The sequence below is a fragment of the Diadema antillarum genome, unplaced genomic scaffold (assembly GCF_040938485.1).
Source record: "Diadema antillarum isolate AM-2024a unplaced genomic scaffold, OU_Dant_1.0 seq00000857_RagTag, whole genome shotgun sequence".
Taxonomy (NCBI): domain Eukaryota; kingdom Metazoa; phylum Echinodermata; class Echinoidea; order Diadematoida; family Diadematidae; genus Diadema; species Diadema antillarum.
The window spans coordinates 295,523-313,062 of NW_027271728.1; positions in this window are offsets into that span (position 1 = coordinate 295,523).

The window sequence follows — 17,540 nt, forward strand, 5'->3', positions numbered from 1 at the left end:
TCTAAAGTGACTCTCTATTCAATGCGGACAAACTATTTGTTGGCAAACAGTGTCAAGTTATGTATTCAGAGAGTGTTTAACGATTTGACGAAAGAACAAACACAAATTATCTTACCCTCTTGGTCTTGATTACATATCTATCCAAATCACTTTCTATGACTTCATCCATATCGAATGTAAACCTGATTTCGTCCGATTCTTATATTGATGCTCATTCTCCTTCACATAGTTCGATAACGGAAATGTGGGAATTTTCATAATGATAGAAAAAGGAAACAGTAATGATACGCGTAGACCTTTACACTGTTGCTCAGCACATGAGTCGAACTATCTAGTTTCATCATGGTGTCATGATTTATGCTTTTTGACATCAACGATCCTAATTTAGTCATGACACTATTAAAGCATCTCTAGCGTTGTCTGAGAGTTTGTCGCATCTCGTCATTCTTGTTGCTATGGTTCGCCCTGGCAACAAGAACAACACTTGCATTGCAAAAACAGTTGTGGGTGGCATGGCCCGCCAGGCAGGGGGAAAGCACTGTACCACATCGAATGACGTCATAGACTTGATGACGTCATAATCTATCTGCAGGTAGCAGCCTAGAAAATGAGGAAAAGAGTGAAATTTGAAATCTCGGTAGAGTATGAAATAGCTTTTCCCCTGATCTTTCCAGACCTCAGCTATCAGATACAGTCCATTACTCTGGAACAAATGTCACCATCATAATAGATTAGAATTGATACTCGCATTCCATACTCCTCGAAGGATAAAGATTTTTGTACACATACGGACATAATCATCTATAATGCTTATTATGTATAAACACATACATGCGATACGACCTATCGATATGTATTTATGTGTGTAAATGAATGAGGATTGTATGTATGAATTGTATGTATTTTCTTTTCATCAAAACTTTACACATGACTTTAGAACCTTCATGTTATTACATGTACCACTGTAATGAATCATAATGTTGATAATGTAACAATTCTTCTGTAAATATTGTAAATACGTTATATCATAATCTATATCATTGAAAGGACTGGCCTCGACTAGCCTGCACGCTATTGCCAGTTCTTTTTTGCCAAACTATATCTTAACTATTAATTGTTGTGACTTTGTTGACGATGTTTGTTTGTTTGTTTGTTTGGTAAATAAATCTCATTTCAATATCAATTTCAATAATTTCCTAGGTTGACCATGCAGGATATTCATCTGTTGTCTGTACCACAGCAGTGGCGGATCCAGAGGGGGCGCACCGGGCGCGTACCCACTCTTTATTTTTGGTTAAAACAAAAAATAAATATCAATTTTTCAAAGGTGCCTCCCCTTTACGGAATTCCTGGATCCGCCCCTGCCACAGTGTCTGGAAGTGTTGATACAGCACGCAGGATTTGAACTCACCATGTCGATCACCTGTGTACGACTCGTTAGTGTTTAACTAGACTATCATATCAATATTGAGGGCAAGAAGTTATCGGACTTACTCATATTAATCAAGGACTCGATATCAAGGTTTAGGGTGAGTCTTGGTGTCGACATTTTCTTACACTATTTCTTTTTAAAGTAAAATGTGTAGATTACATATGAAAAAGTTTCAAAAACTCCTTGTTGTGCAACATGTGAGGTATCTGTGGATTTTTTTGTTTGTTTAGCTCTATTTGATGATTGACTTACTTTAGAATGTTATACAAATTGGTGCTCAACTTGTTTTGATTGAATGTATAAATTTTAGTGTAACGCATCAGTGAAGTTTGAGGATAATTAGGCAATCCGTTCAATAATTCCCTTGAATTTTTGCTTTTTCGGCACCACCACTGTTGGATCAAGAAGACTACAATTATCCATATCATGTCACTAGGACAACGATATAAGGAAAATATGTACAGATAACTCAACACACTTTGATATGCAACTGATGATTTTTTTTTTCATGGCTTTAACTCTGGAACATTGATATAATCGACGCTTATTTACATCAAAGAAGGGCAAGTGGTCAATCAGTTGCAACAAAATCAACTCAACACAAGAGCCATTCATTTTTTTGTTATTTCACTTTTCTAGCTTTGTATTAATGAAAGAACTCTTAGTTTACCTCTTTCAGAAGGCATGGTGAAGTAAACTTCATCTTCGATCTGATGTTAGTAACAAGTGGAATGAAAGTTTATTTGCTATAGATAGTGACATTTGTAGAGTTCTCTTTACTAGTATATCTTTTTTATATTGGTGGCCTACTCTGACATCATGAACTGATGGAGTCTTCTTATCCAATGGTGATATTGGATACTAGTATATGGTGATACCGAAACCTTGAAAATTCATACTTTTGAGCATACTTTCTTATTGTACTCAAGCGTTAATACTAACATTGTACTAAGATTTTTACATTTACTTAAGTATCATATTTCTTTGGATCTCATGCACTTTCCTCTCATGTACGAGTTTGATTTCTTCTTCTTCTTCTTCTGATTAAGTCTGCCTCCTTCAATAGACAGAAGATTCTTGCAGACTGGTGCTATTTACATTATAATACAATTTATTTACAGATATTAGTAGTATAGGTGTACGTATAGCGTCATAAAAATATGATTCATATTTCTATTGTTCTAGAACAAAAGAAATATGAAAAGACAAAAGAATTATGAATTATGAAATATGGATTATGATATGATTTATGATAAAAAGATGGATTATGATATGATTTATGATAAAAATATGGATTATGATATGATACGTCATAAAAATATGATTCATATTTCTATTGTTCTAGAACAAAAGAAATATGAAAAGACAAAAGAATTATGAATTATGAAATATGGATTATGATACGATTTATGATAAAAAGATGGATTATGATATGATTTATGATAAAAATATGGATTATGATATGATTTATGATAAAAAGATGGATTACGATATGAATTATGATAAATCGATGAATTATGATAATAGATATGAATTATGGATATTTGCATAACAATAGAAATAGGAAAGAACAAAAGAATGTATGAAATATGAAAAATGAAAGATGAATATTCATGAGATATGAATTATAGATATGAACGATGAATGATGATTATGAAATATGAATATTTATGGATCGATATGAAATATGAAGAATGAATTATGAAAAATATGCTATTGTTTTAAGAATCCGCGTCATTGTTTCATCATATTCTTTTGTTCTCACATCGAGAGATATTTTCGAAGGCAATGGTCGAAATGGTCATAATGACGATTGCAATCGTATTCATGACATTTGTTTGTTTGATGACGTCACTCCGACAAGTTCGGACCTGTCCTCTGACCGACGCTCGCCCGATCGAAAACAAAAGAACTTTAAAAAACAAAGAAATACATAAAAATGGGGGCGTGTCCTCTGACCGACGCTTGCGCAATGCTTGCGCAATCGAAGACAAAAGTCAGTATAAAATAAAGAAATACATAAAAATGGGACTCGAGCCCGTGACGAGTTCGGACGTGCACTCTGACCGCCGCTTGCGCAATCAAAGACAAAAGAACTTATAAAATAAAGAAATACATAAAAATGGGACTCGAGCCCGTGACGAGTTCGGACATGCTCTCTGACCGATCCTTGCACAATCACAGGGTAATGTATACAAAATGGAGAAATACATAATGACAACAGAAATATTAAAAAGTATGACATCATCGCATAACTTTGGAAAGCGACGTACAGTTACTAAGAATAGTTTGGAATGGGGATATAAAAACTCAGCTCCGAAAAGAACGGAGCATTCGAATACCCTGAAGGAATTGCTACGTGAAAAGCTGTCAACATGTTCTCATACTACGGCAATGCCTACGATACTCGTTCAACGGCAGCACTGCCAGGCATGGATAATGAAGCCAACAGAGGTGAACTTCAAATAGACACTATGGCCAACTCCGAACCAGTCGGGATAATGGAACAAGAACAACGTCGCGATCGTGATTTTAGGGGAGATGGCAATACAATCAACGCGTCTGGAAATGGACAAATTGACAAAGACAAGACAGCGTCTGGAACCGACGAGGCAGGTGTCTGGAACACGAGCAAAATGGGTACAAATTGTGATGGCTACGACGTATGCAAATTCCCCATTAACACAACGCCGAAGAAAATCAGATACGTTACGGTCAAAGTCTTCAAGGAAAATGTCTACGTTGATATCCGAGAATTTTTCACACTGGGAGGCAAGCATTTTCCAACCAAAAAAGGCATAACGCTACCGGTCGACGATTTCAAAAAGCTGCAAATGATATCAAAGATCCTGAACGCTGCTATCTACCGTGCACGCTACCAACAACGCTGAAATTGTCACGATAGCCGTCAATTAGACCGTCTGATTCAACGTCAACTAAGAGAGATCCATAATGGGAATGCGTCGAAGAAGGTGCAAATGCTTTCAAAGAGTTTGGACACCGCCTTCTACTGTCCGGCAGTGAGCGTTACATACAACACAACGTGTCTGGACTTGACCTTTGATGCGTCGAGACTGTTTCTTTCAAACATCATCAACTTCGTCTAGCCTTATTATGTGAAGGTACTATCCATTATGAAACGTAATCCTTCATTCCTTTGAAGTTTTGCCTATAAATAGGGAAATCACCACCAACTAAGCAGTTTCGAGAGCCAACTCGAGGGATTGTGGTCATGCCGTTGCCCTTATAGCTGAGAACCATGTCTTCTCAAGAGTCACAGTCTCATTCTCAGAGAACCTCTAATTTCATTTCACAGTTAAAGAGTTTGTTGAGTTCAGCGTATAATTCGTTAACTAGCTCGCAAGTACAGACAACCGTCGACAAGGCCGTTGCCGAACTACAAGGCCATCTCCATTCTCCAGCCACTCCAAAGGGTCGAGAAAAGTCATCCTCGGTAAGTGAACGCAATACTAATCATTCGAGAGATGTGGGTTTAGATAGTAGTAGGAGCGGGAGTTCCCCGAGTGTCCCTGCCAACCAAGATATTCCGGGCCCGTCTCATCACCAAGGCCTTGGCACGAATTACAAAAGAAATCCTCGCGATGCACCGCCACCGCACAGCGTCTGGAACCGACGAGGCAGGTGTCTGGAACACGAGCAAAATGGGTACAAATTGTGATGGCTACGACGTATGCAAATTCCCCATTAACACAACGCCGAAGAAAATCAGATACGTTACGGTCAAAGTCTTCAAGGAAAATGTCTACGTTGATATCCGAGAATTTTTCACACTGGGAGGCAAGCATTTTCCAACCAAAAAAGGCATAACGCTACCGGTCGACGATTTCAAAAAGCTGCAAATGATATCAAAGATCCTGAACGCTGCTATCTACCGTGCACGCTACCAACAACGCTGAAATTGTCACGATAGCCGTCAATATAATATATATATATATATATATATATATATATATATATATTAGATTAAACTTGGGCTGGGTTTCGTTCTTCATAGTAATACACACTTTGTTATTTTCGTTACGAGTATATGTCTCATTTTCTCTTTCGCTCTTCGTTTTCTTTCTCGCTTCTCTTTTCCTCAGTCACGCTGTATAACACATATCACACAGGACAAAACAAAAATAAGATGTAACGAGTGCGTTTTGTATCGTAAGAATATTGTACGTGGTACCCGTTTTATTTTCTCCAATAAAACAACAGACTATGAATATGTAAATAAATTACTCCTTGTTGTACTTGTTTTTCTTTGCTTCCTTCTACGTTTTGTGATTGTGAGAAAAAAATCATTACACCGTGCAACGAACAAACTATATACATTTCCACTGGATACGTAAAGAACTATTCCTCATATAAAAAATACAATACATTATTCAATTATGTTTCGATGTTCAAGCATGGCTTAAATCATACATGGTGATGAAAGAATAATTAACAACTTATAAACCATTGAGGTGATGTAGTCATCAATCTGCAGAATCTGCGTGAGACATTTTACAGTGTATTTCCGTTTCGTCAAAGTTATTAATTCTAGGTAAACAGACATTAAAAAAAAAAGAAATTTGCATGCGTTACATGCACAGATTTAAAACAGCGAAATGACGAAATGACGAAATGACGAAATGACGAAATGACGAAATGACGAAATGACGAAATGACGAAATGACAAAATGACGAATCGACGAAACGTCGAAGTGGTGGATATATGTACAATATGACGGTCTTTATGGAATTAACTACGAATAATAATAAAAACAACTACTTTCACCACTGAATGTAATAATGCATAAACCAGGCAGGATTTGACTATTTACATCGTTTCATGAAGTAAGACATATTATGTACAACTACGCCAGGAGATAAAATGTATGACACATTCGGTAAACACCACAGATAAAATCAAACGTCACACGAACTTATATTTACAATATTTACATAGCAACTAGTCGAAATGTTCAGACGATGAAATGTTGAAGTGGAGAAACGTTAAGATAGTATAGTCAATCGCTATATCATGCGGACAAATTCAAAAGAACAGCTAGCATCAAAATTTCAAATACATTCAAACAGAATATTATGTATGTATACACTCCTTCACATCTGAACATAGACCGTACAATCTTATATACACATTGCGGGTCACCTGATGAAATAATTGGTTGGGGATATGTAACGATGTTAACGTTAATACAATCAAAAAATCATCGTTCGTAAAATATAATGATACATATTAAGTATGTAAATGCTTGTGTACACACTTTCATATCACCCCATACGCAACATCGATGGCGTACTTCAACACCCACCTAGATCAACACGCAGATCATAATGGTAAGGGCTACTATTTAAAATTGTACATAACTGTTTGAAATAGAAGAGTAGTAAATTAACATACAATAAAATCATTACACGAATTAACGAGAACAGCTCGGGTTAACGAGGATTGTGGTCATACCGTTTAAGCCGTATTTTAAAAAGATTGCCACTTTGGGGTTTGAGAACCATTAGCATCACTAGCTCTTGTACGCCTTGTACGTGTATAACTTTTAGTTGTAGTAGGGGTTGTGTACATTTTGGGGTCTGGAGAATCTAAACGACGATGAATCGGGGTCTCCAAATCTTTCCCCCTCTTAACACGTTGAAGTTGGTCACGTCGGCTGAGATTGGTCAACGCAGTCTCTGGAATGTTCAAACGAGCCAGCGCACGAATAAAATGTTCACTACCAGTAGGAATATAACCACTTCGCTCTCTGAAAATGTCGTACATTAAGTCGCAAATGTTACTGCCAGGCACACTTTCCCCGCTCACAATCAGCTCCCCTTTGTCCGTCCATCCCACATCGTCGCACCTTTTCATCTTTTCCAGCAACTGCGAAGCTCTTTTCACAAAATTCTTAGGCACGTGCTGCAAGATGTCACGCTCCACTGCGTCCTCAGATTTTGGCGCGACCCTCTGTCCATGAGTTACTAGATGCGTGCTGTCATTGTCTCTTGAGCTGTCGCTAACGACTTCAATAGACAATGGCTTCTTAACGTTGTCCGTCGCTTTCAAAAACCGCTGTAAGTATTGCGAATACAACAACGCCTTGTCATACTCTGGTAGATCGGGCCTGTCCAACACCGAACGAATCTGATCGTCCAATTCGTTGATTCGCTGCTCTGTAGGTGATGAAGATTGACTTTTGAGAGAATGAAGCATAGTTTGTGGCACAAGCACCATCTTGCGCGCATTCTCCATTATCAACGCGGTACCTCTATACAGTGTCTACTTTGGCGATGCAAAGAGGTTAGAAGCGAGAGTTCCGAGTACAGGCGTGATCAACCTGGCAATGAGACCAATGAATCCTCCGCGCTGGTTTAAGATTCGTTTTCTCTCTGCCAGAGATGTACGACGATCCGCTAATTTACGGAGTTTTCGCTTGTGCTTAGTCAAAGTTTTCTTGTGGGATTGCGACAGCTTGACATTACCGCAGATCACGTTCAAAACACATTCACAGATGGCGTCAATGAAGTTCTTGTTAGCTGTCTTGATGAGAAGTTTCCGTTGATCAGGAGAGCAGTGTGCGAGGGTCTTGAGCAGGACTGCGTGGGTCTTCACTCGGCGCGACATTTTTAACTAATAAATGACTTAATACACGAACGCGACAATTTATATCTTAGGAACATATACATATTGAACTTCACCGGGAAATATTTTCGTTCTGAGACGAAATTCTTCCGGCGTGTCTGGTTTAAGGTCTACGAATAAATAACCCCATTTATCGGCTGTGGCGTCCATAAATGCCTCTTGAAAAAACTTTGTTTTCGAGGGATACATCTGTTTAGCTAAACAGGCAATTTGTTGTTTGTCTCTACAATTTTTGAATAAAGCGTAGTACTGCGTGTTTAATGAAATAGTCCTAGACTCCTTTCCACGATGAAAGAGATTTTGAGTGATATAAATAACGCTCGCGTTTCTATGATGACAACCTTTAGTAAACAAGGCGGCTACTCTCTTGTCATCACCAGCCACATCCATTAAATCATCGATGACAAATAACACTGGTCGGGAGGGGTCGGTCAAATCATTGAAATCTGCTGGTAAATTTTCATGAAATTCAATATTCGGAAAGGATCGTGTCATTGTCGCGTAACACGGTTGATACTCCCCGTAAAACCATATAATTTTGCGAGGAGGTTGATCGATCATTTCCGAGGCATTTTTCAGTAATCTTTTCACGAATTCGGTTTTCCCTGAAAAACTCGGTCCGACCACCATACATGAAAAACTATGTTTGAGTCGGGCATCCATTGTAATTAACGGCATCAAATAGTACAAATATAGCTATATGAATAACACAATAAGATATTAAGTTCTGTAAATGAAATTAGAGCAAATGTCAAACGAAGTAAGTGAACGGAATACTCTATCATACGTGAGATGTGGGTTCAGTTAAGTTTCTTAAAAGAATAAGACGACGATATGAAGCAAACTGTTAAAACTACGCGGTATATTCAAGAGCAACATAACGGTATAATGCGCTGCAATCAAGCGCCCGCGAAAGAACTGACATCGGGGATAACGTCAGTTTTATTTAAGGAAAAATCAAACCCATCCGTTCCATTTGACAAATGGGCATCTCTAGTGAGCAAAGACTCGAGATAAAACAATAGAAAGAAGAGAAATACAAAAAGCGCCAAACAAAATACATTTGTACCAGCATTGGTACTTTTCAGTACATTTCTGAGCACTGTGGACATATATGATGCGCGCGACTTATCCATGATTTCCTAGCAACGACAATGCCAGCGGTAGGTACAGAGCTGATGAGAAAGTACCACCTTCTGCGACAATGTATAAACAGCGAATGATTGGCAATTAGACACATTGAGGTCTTTATAAGCGAGGAATGTCCGCGTGTCCATAAGGCAGTGTCGTGCCACCTGGTAATCTAACTCGTTTCGTGAAGACTACCCTGTAGTCTTTTTTTCTCTCGGAAGTGTACACGGACTTGCTTTTTACGTCTCTGAGAATTCTATTTTCCACAATAGTCTTCAGACATCCCGGTTCACCTTGTATCAATTCGCGCATAGAGTCATGGTTTATAACGAGGGAGTTTGCCTCGTTCAAGGTAAATCCACGCACCTTACACACGGTGTTGCCTTTGTTGGTGCGATAACTATAGTTCTTAGGACCACCGCAAAGCCAGGTTTGAATGAACTCGCCTTCACCAAGTTCATCCGTCAAGTCACCAACGAAATCGCCGGTTTTGGGGTCGTGATGTTGTACTGTTGGGTCTGTTCTAAAGACTACACTATCAGTGTCGTAATACAAGACCCTATCGTTCAGCCTCTGCAAGACAGAATACAATTTCAGTCGCGCCAATGCCGTCGTGAAACTGGCTATTATGATATTTGTGTTGACGTTGTGGTCCACGAAGCCTTCGGCTTGATTGAAATGAATTTCTACCATGTCGTCGTTTAGAACGAGAATGTCTTGTAATTCGATAGTGCGATCCTTTAAGAAATCTAACAACTCAGCGCTGGTTTTGACAAAGCGCGTTTGTTTCAGATTTGGTCTCTCAGCAAATTTCCCCCACAGCACATTAACAATGCCCTTGGCAATGGCGCGTAAACCGGGGTTTTTCGCGATGTTTTTAGAGTCTAATTGAATTCCCTCATGGGCCAAATAATCTCGAATGTATTTTTCACGTTCTTCTTCAGTACTGGCATGGGCGGGGTAGCCTGAGGCTTCCTGCTTTATTTTCATAAAGCTGTCTATATACTGCGCAAACAGTCCTCCCGTTCTTGTTTTGGGATCGTACACTGTATACCTGTCAAAGTGCCATACTTCGATCATTCGGAGTTGCGTATACCCCATCTCTACAGCTTTTTTCAGTTCCTCCGATACCCACACGCCTTCTAACTCACGCTCCCTATCTGCGTGCTTGCAGGGCCCCTGATTCAAGGTGTCTGCACAGGTCCTGCATAGAGGGAAAGTAAGTTTACCCCCTGAGCGATGGGGGAGCACTGGATGAAACAGACGTCTAGGAGGTAATATTTTACATTTGACGAGTCCAAAAATTCGAGACAGTGAAGGGAAGTTAGAATAGATAATTCTGGGATGGCCGACAGGATATTTGCCGAACTTATTGATAAAGGGATAAAGACTGGTGAAATCATAGTAAAGGATTTTTTCTTCGGGCTTCGCCTCGTAGAAGAGCGAACACCCTCCAGTTCTCCCGCCATAGAACGAGTCACGTGGATTTAATTGTTGATTAAAAGCCATTTGAAGGTGTGCAATGTGTGGATGTACATCAGCCATTTGGCGCAATTGTTTCCATTCGCATTCCCAAATATAGTGTACAATATATCCATTCTCTTTGAGCGCATCAAGACGTTTCATGGATTCATTAAACAGTACACCCATTGCTTTGCCTAGCTTTGGGTTTTCGACACTGGGACCGTAACATTCGCGACACCCGTGATAAAAGCACCCGAGAAACTCCCAAACATGTTTTTCATCATCTTTTTCGGCATAGCCATCTACGAAACGTCCGTGTGCTTTTCTTTCCCCACCATTGAAACTATGTCGGATGTGAAATCCTGAAAGCTGTGCCTCAAAATGAAGCCACTCTCCGGCTAAGGAGGACTGTCTTTTCCCCTTTCCATACCCTTCCTGGGGAATGAGCGCGATTGTCTTGGGCTTAAGGTAGTTCGTTCGAAACAAAAGATTGCACGCGCTGGGAAGCGTCAGACAGCGCATGAATGGATCTATTCCTTCGGGATTAGCCTCTGTTGCGCTCACACTTTTGAAGTGTCTTCTAAATATCTTGCAGCTTTGGTGCAAGATATTGACATCACTCTCGCAGTAGGCTTTTATTTCCTCCTGAAAGTTAAAGACATAATTGGCTAGCGCGAGCTCATCGTACCAAGCATTAAACTGTTCTCGGTCTGCTTTCATCATGGAATCCACGCCATAGAAACGTTTGTCTGGCAGTGGTCCTACATAATTGGCATTATCGGGAGTGTTGAAAAAATGGGGAAAATAACCTTTCTTCATTTCCTGCAAGCCAAATGTTTTGGGCAGTTTTGCCAACCGCATCTGAAAGAAATTTAAAGAGTCTTTAACCTTAATTTTTGGCTCCCGTGTTTCGAGACTTATGATCTGAGCGCCATTCATCACTACGTGGGGTTCGATCCCTTGTTCTATTAGTTTGTTTAGTAAGAAATACGAATCATACGCCTTTGAGTTATGTGCGATTGCTACCGAGTTATGATTTTCCATAGAAAACAACCAGTTTGTGAAAAGATCAAGGGTATTCGCTCCCTGAAATGTTATGGCACGGTCTTCGGGAGGGCCGCATCGTTCGCAGCAGGTGTCTGCCGACATTTCCCTATCCATGCAATTCGTGCATTCCCATGTTGCGTGCACGTAATTTGGTATGTGTAAGCCTGTCTCTTGAGTACACTCAAAATCAAAGAATATATACTTGGTAGGAGATTTCTTAGCTTTTCTGTCTAATTGGGACTGTGAGTCACTTTCAGAACTTTCACACTTTTGATCTTGTTGAGAAGGGTTTGATTCACTTTTCTTGACGTTTTTTGAGTGGAAGGGACTCTCTTTCGTCACTTGCATGTAGCAATCGTGATACCTTCCGTCGACCACAAGCTTACAAACATTGCATTTCATTTCGTTGCAATTGTGTTTCTTGGAATCGCCATCAACAAGATCCGTGTCAAAGACCTTGTTGCATTTGTTACATTTGAAATTCCTCTGACAAGCTGTTTTACCGTTGAATAATTTCACAGTATGTGCTCGAAAGCATTTCACGGTTAGAAACGTCATGTTACATTTCTCGCATACTAGCGTGCGATCGGTTTCACCAAAGCTATCGCGATCACAATCGGTCGATTGACAATCGCGACACATGTGGCAACACTCGTGATATCTGGGATCGCGATATGTTTCGTGACATTCGTCGCAAACAAATTTGGAGCACAGGAAGGCCGATGGATTGGCAACCACGTCGTAATGACGGTCTGACAGATAGAGATAAATGGTATCAGAAGCCTGAGGACCGCTGTAGATTAACGCTTCTTCATATCGTCCTCTATAAATGACCAGTTTGTACTTTGGAAGTAGCACTTTTTGAAAGGAGTCATACTGTGAATGATCTACTTCTCCCTCAGGTACCCCTGCCAACCTGTGTAATTCCCGCGCCTCATTTCGGAGTCTTGTCGTGGTATTACGGTCATTTCTTGACCACAGTCTGTATCTCCTATCGTTTTCTTTTCGCAGTTTTGCAATGACAATTGCCTTTGCAAAGCATAGGTTATCTTCGTCCCTCGGCACTGTGATTATCGACTTCTTCTTGAGGGCCGCGAGACGCGATGGAAGGCCGTCGAATTTCGACGCCCGTCCACCGGCGGGATTCACCACATGATGGAATCTTATAGTGAATCCCGGACTGATGAAAAAGTCTTGGTTGCTATTCAACACTTGCTCGATTCGTTCTAGAATCAGTTCTACGTCAAAATCTCTTACCAGGGCCCAAGGGAAAGCGATCGGAACGTTGAGTTGTTCCGAAACTAATACGAGACGCATGTAATCGCGCTCTGAAGTGTTAGACACGAGTAAGGATTTCAGTTCATCGAGCGATGAGCGAATGTAGTCAATCATATCCCGTATGTTAGAAATACCTTTTGTGTTTGCTTTGAAGTCATACCACACTTCCCTCACCCCAAATCTCTTAGACATTCTTTGATCTATGAATTCCCAAGTGGGGGATGAGGGAAGTGAAGCTGAAATGTCCGAAAAAATGTCTTCTTCATTTTCTTCCACTGGAATGTGATTTTCTTTCGATTTTTTCTTTTTTTGGTTTCCCTCTTCATTTTTCTCGGAAGATCTCTTGACCCGTTTTTTACCCCTCTTTTTGACGTTCCCCCCTCTCTGATTCCCAATGCTTCCTGAACGTTTCCTATTTGAATTCTTTTTCGTTTCGGGAGAAGAAAAAATTTCCTCATCGCTCGAAGAAAAGTAATTCACCGGCGGTGGCGGTGCATCGCGAGGATTTCTTTTGTAATTCGTGCCAAGGCCTTGGTGATGAGACGGGCCCGGAATATCTTGGTTGGCAGGGACACTCGGGGAACTCCCGCTCCTACTACTATCTAAACCCACATCTCTCGAATGATTAGTATTGCGTTCACTTACCGAGGATGACTTTTCTCGACCCTTTGGAGTGGCTGGAGAATGGAGATGGCCTTGTAGTTCGGCAACGGCCTTGTCGACGGTTGTCTGTACTTGCGAGCTAGTTAACGAATTATACGCTGAACTCAACAAACTCTTTAACTGTGAAATGAAATTAGAGGTTCTCTGAGAATGAGACTGTGACTCTTGAGAAGACATGGTTCTCAGCTATAAGGGCAACGGCATGACCACAATCCCTCGAGTTGGCTCTCGAAACTGCTTAGTTGGTGGTGATTTCCCTATTTATAGGCAAAACTTCAAAGGAATGAAGGATTACGTTTCATAATGGATAGTACCTTCACATAATAAGGCTAGACGAAGTTGATGATGTTTGAAAGAAACAGTCTCGACGCATCAAAGGTCAAGTCCAGACACGTTGTGTTGTATGTAACGCTCACTGCCGGACAGTAGAAGGCGGTGTCCAAACTCTTTGAAAGCATTTGCACCTTCTTCGACGCATTCCCATTATGGATCTCTCTTAGTTGACGTTGAATCAGACGGTCTAATTGACGGCTATCGTGACAATTTCAGCGTTGTTGGTAGCGTGCACGGTAGATAGCAGCGTTCAGGATCTTTGATATCATTTGCAGCTTTTTGAAATCGTCGACCGGTAGCGTTATGCCTTTTTTGGTTGGAAAATGCTTGCCTCCCAGTGTGAAAAATTCTCGGATATCAACGTAGACATTTTCCTTGAAGACTTTGACCGTAACGTATCTGATTTTCTTCGGCGTTGTGTTAATGGGGAATTTGCATACGTCGTAGCCATCACAATTTGTACCCATTTTGCTCGTGTTCCAGACACCTGCCTCGTCGGTTCCAGACGCTGTCTTGTCTTTGTCAATTTGTCCATTTCCAGACGCGTTGATTGTATTGCCATCTCCCCTAAAATCACGATCGCGACGTTGTTCTTGTTCCATTATCCCGACTGGTTCGGAGTTGGCCATAGTGTCTATTTGAAGTTCACCTCTGTTGGCTTCATTATCCATGCCTGGCAGTGCTGCCGTTGAACGAGTATCGTAGGCATTGCCGTAGTATGAGAACATGTTGACAGCTTTTCACGTAGCAATTCCTTCAGGGTATTCGAATGCTCCGTTCTTTTCGGAGCTGAGTTTTTATATCCCCATTCCGAAACTATTCTTAGTAACTGTACGTCGCTTTCCAAAGTTATGCGATGATGTCATACTTTTTAATATTTCTGTTGTCATTATGTATTTCTCCATTTTGTATACATTACCCTGTGATTGTGCAAGGATCGGTCAGAGAGCATGTCCGAACTCGTCACGGGCTCGAGTCCCATTTTTATGTATTTCTTTATTTTATAAGTTCTTTTGTCTTTGATTGCGCAAGCGGCGGTCAGAGTGCACGTCCGAACTCGTCACGGGCTCGAGTCCCATTTTTATGTATTTCTTTATTTTATACTGACTTTTGTCTTCGATTGCGCAAGCATTGCGCAAGCGTCGGTCAGAGGACACGCCCCCATTTTTATGTATCTCTTTGTTTTTTAAAGTTCTTTTGTTTTCGATCGGGCGAGCGTCGGTCAGAGGACAGGTCCGAACTTGTCGGAGTGACGTCATCAAACAAACAAATGTCATGAATACGATTGCAATCGTCATTATGACCATTTCGACCATTGCCTTCGAAAATATCTCTCGATGTGAGAACAAAAGAATATGATGAAACAATGACGCGGATTCTTAAAACAATAGCATATTTTTCATAATTCATTCTTCATATTTCATATCGATCCATAAATATTCATATTTCATAATCATCATTCATCGTTCATATCTATAATTCATATCTCATGAATATTCATCTTTCATTTTTCATATTTCATACATTCTTTTGTTCTTTCCTATTTCTATTGTTATGCAAATATCCATAATTCATATCTATTATCATAATTCATCGATTTATCATAATTCATATCGTAATCCATCTTTTTATCATAAATCATATCATAATCCATATTTTTATCATAAATCATATCATAATCCATATTTTTATCATAAATCATATCATAATCCATCTTTTTATCATAAATCATATCATAATCCATATTTCATAATTCATAATTCTTTTGTCTTTTCATATTTCTTTTGTTCTAGAACAATAGAAATATGAATCATATTTTTATGACGCTATACGTACACCTATACTACTGATATTTACAAGCACATTCATTTTACAGATATTTACAAGCACATTCATTCTCGCCCATTCATTTCGTGAATGGGCGAAATTCAAACAATCATGATGGCAGCAGATTCATTATTAAGGTATTTAAGTATTGAAAATCACGTGTTTTGACGAAACGGTGTTGTTACTAAATAGTCAAACTCTCATGGTAATAATCTGGTATAGAAATCGCTCTTAATTTCCTTAAAAAACATGAAATAAAAAGGAATGGTCTGTATCTGTCGCATCAAATATGCCTTTCATGGGAGATTAGTAGATCATCGATTTTTATATTATATGCAGGCAAACATTGGGAGAGTGGTGCATCTGCAATACGTGCTGATACTATTTTCAGATGATTTTGCATAAGTGGCTGGAACCAATATTGCCGTTCTTCGAAAGCGCAAGAACCTGTGAAAATATCAGTATGTTATGTTGGATTGTGATTGGTTTTATCATTCTATAACACATGTATGATTTTTTTCTTCATTTATTAATGTTAATCTTGCAGCTCTATGTAATCTCTCTCCCCTTCAGAGGATAATTAATAGAATATGTAATGTATAGGGCCTCACAAATTTAAGATACTATAACATTTGTGACTGCATGCAAAGCACGAGAGCATTAGGTCGTTTGGTTCGAGGTTGTGGCAAATATAGTGATATAATATATGACATGACATAATTATAGTGATCAGTATTTTCCTACTAGACATATGATGATATTACAGGGCACGTGTTGGGGAGAAGTTCTTCCAGCCCAGAGAGCGCTGTCACCCTCATGTTATGCTTGAGGGAACAGTATGCTCGTGATCTCATCATCGTCCTAAATAGAAGTAATGTAGATGCTAGCTGCGGAGACATGATACCCGTCATGGTTCGATGTGGTTGGTGTGTTGTGAACTGTCTTTATTGCGGTATGAGACACATAGTACAAAATGACAGGTATGATTTTCTTCGACGAGGAGTACAAATAAAGAATACAAATTCAGAGAATACCCTACAATGTGTTTTAACCTTAAAACCTGAGGATTTTATATTTCATAATCATACATATATACATTTATGTACATATATATATATATAATATATATATATATATATAATGTACACATACAGACACACATATAAATAAATGCTTCTGTGTAAGATTATATGTTTGTATGACTTTGTCAGCAGCAAAATATCACAAAAAAGGTAAACAAAAAGTAAGAAAGGGCAAGAACGATTCATTAGACAATCCTTAATTCAAATAGAATGAGTAAAAGTCAGCAGTCAGGAAGAGTGATGCGTTTTATAATCTTCACAACTTTATTGCGATATAGCCAATGTGACAGTAGAGAGGCAGTTTAATATGTACAAATTTAAAGAGAGAGGCAGTTAGGAGGTTCCAATAGTAGTTGTAAGCTTGTTTTCTTTTCCCTTTTCTGCACGCAAATCATACAACCAACTACAAGTATAAGTATCGCCTGGTAGATTACTCAAATGCAGTAGAAATAGAGAGATGCTGGGCCCCATTTCATAAGTGTCATGGTAACGACGAGAGTACCAGCTTCCTGATTGGCTGTTGCTATTGGAAGTTGCCATTCCAGTAAGAGTTACTATCCTAACATCTTTTATAAACTGTAGCCCTAGTCATATAAATCTAGGGTAGCCTCTTCAGTTTCCACGCAGCTCTCTCCGG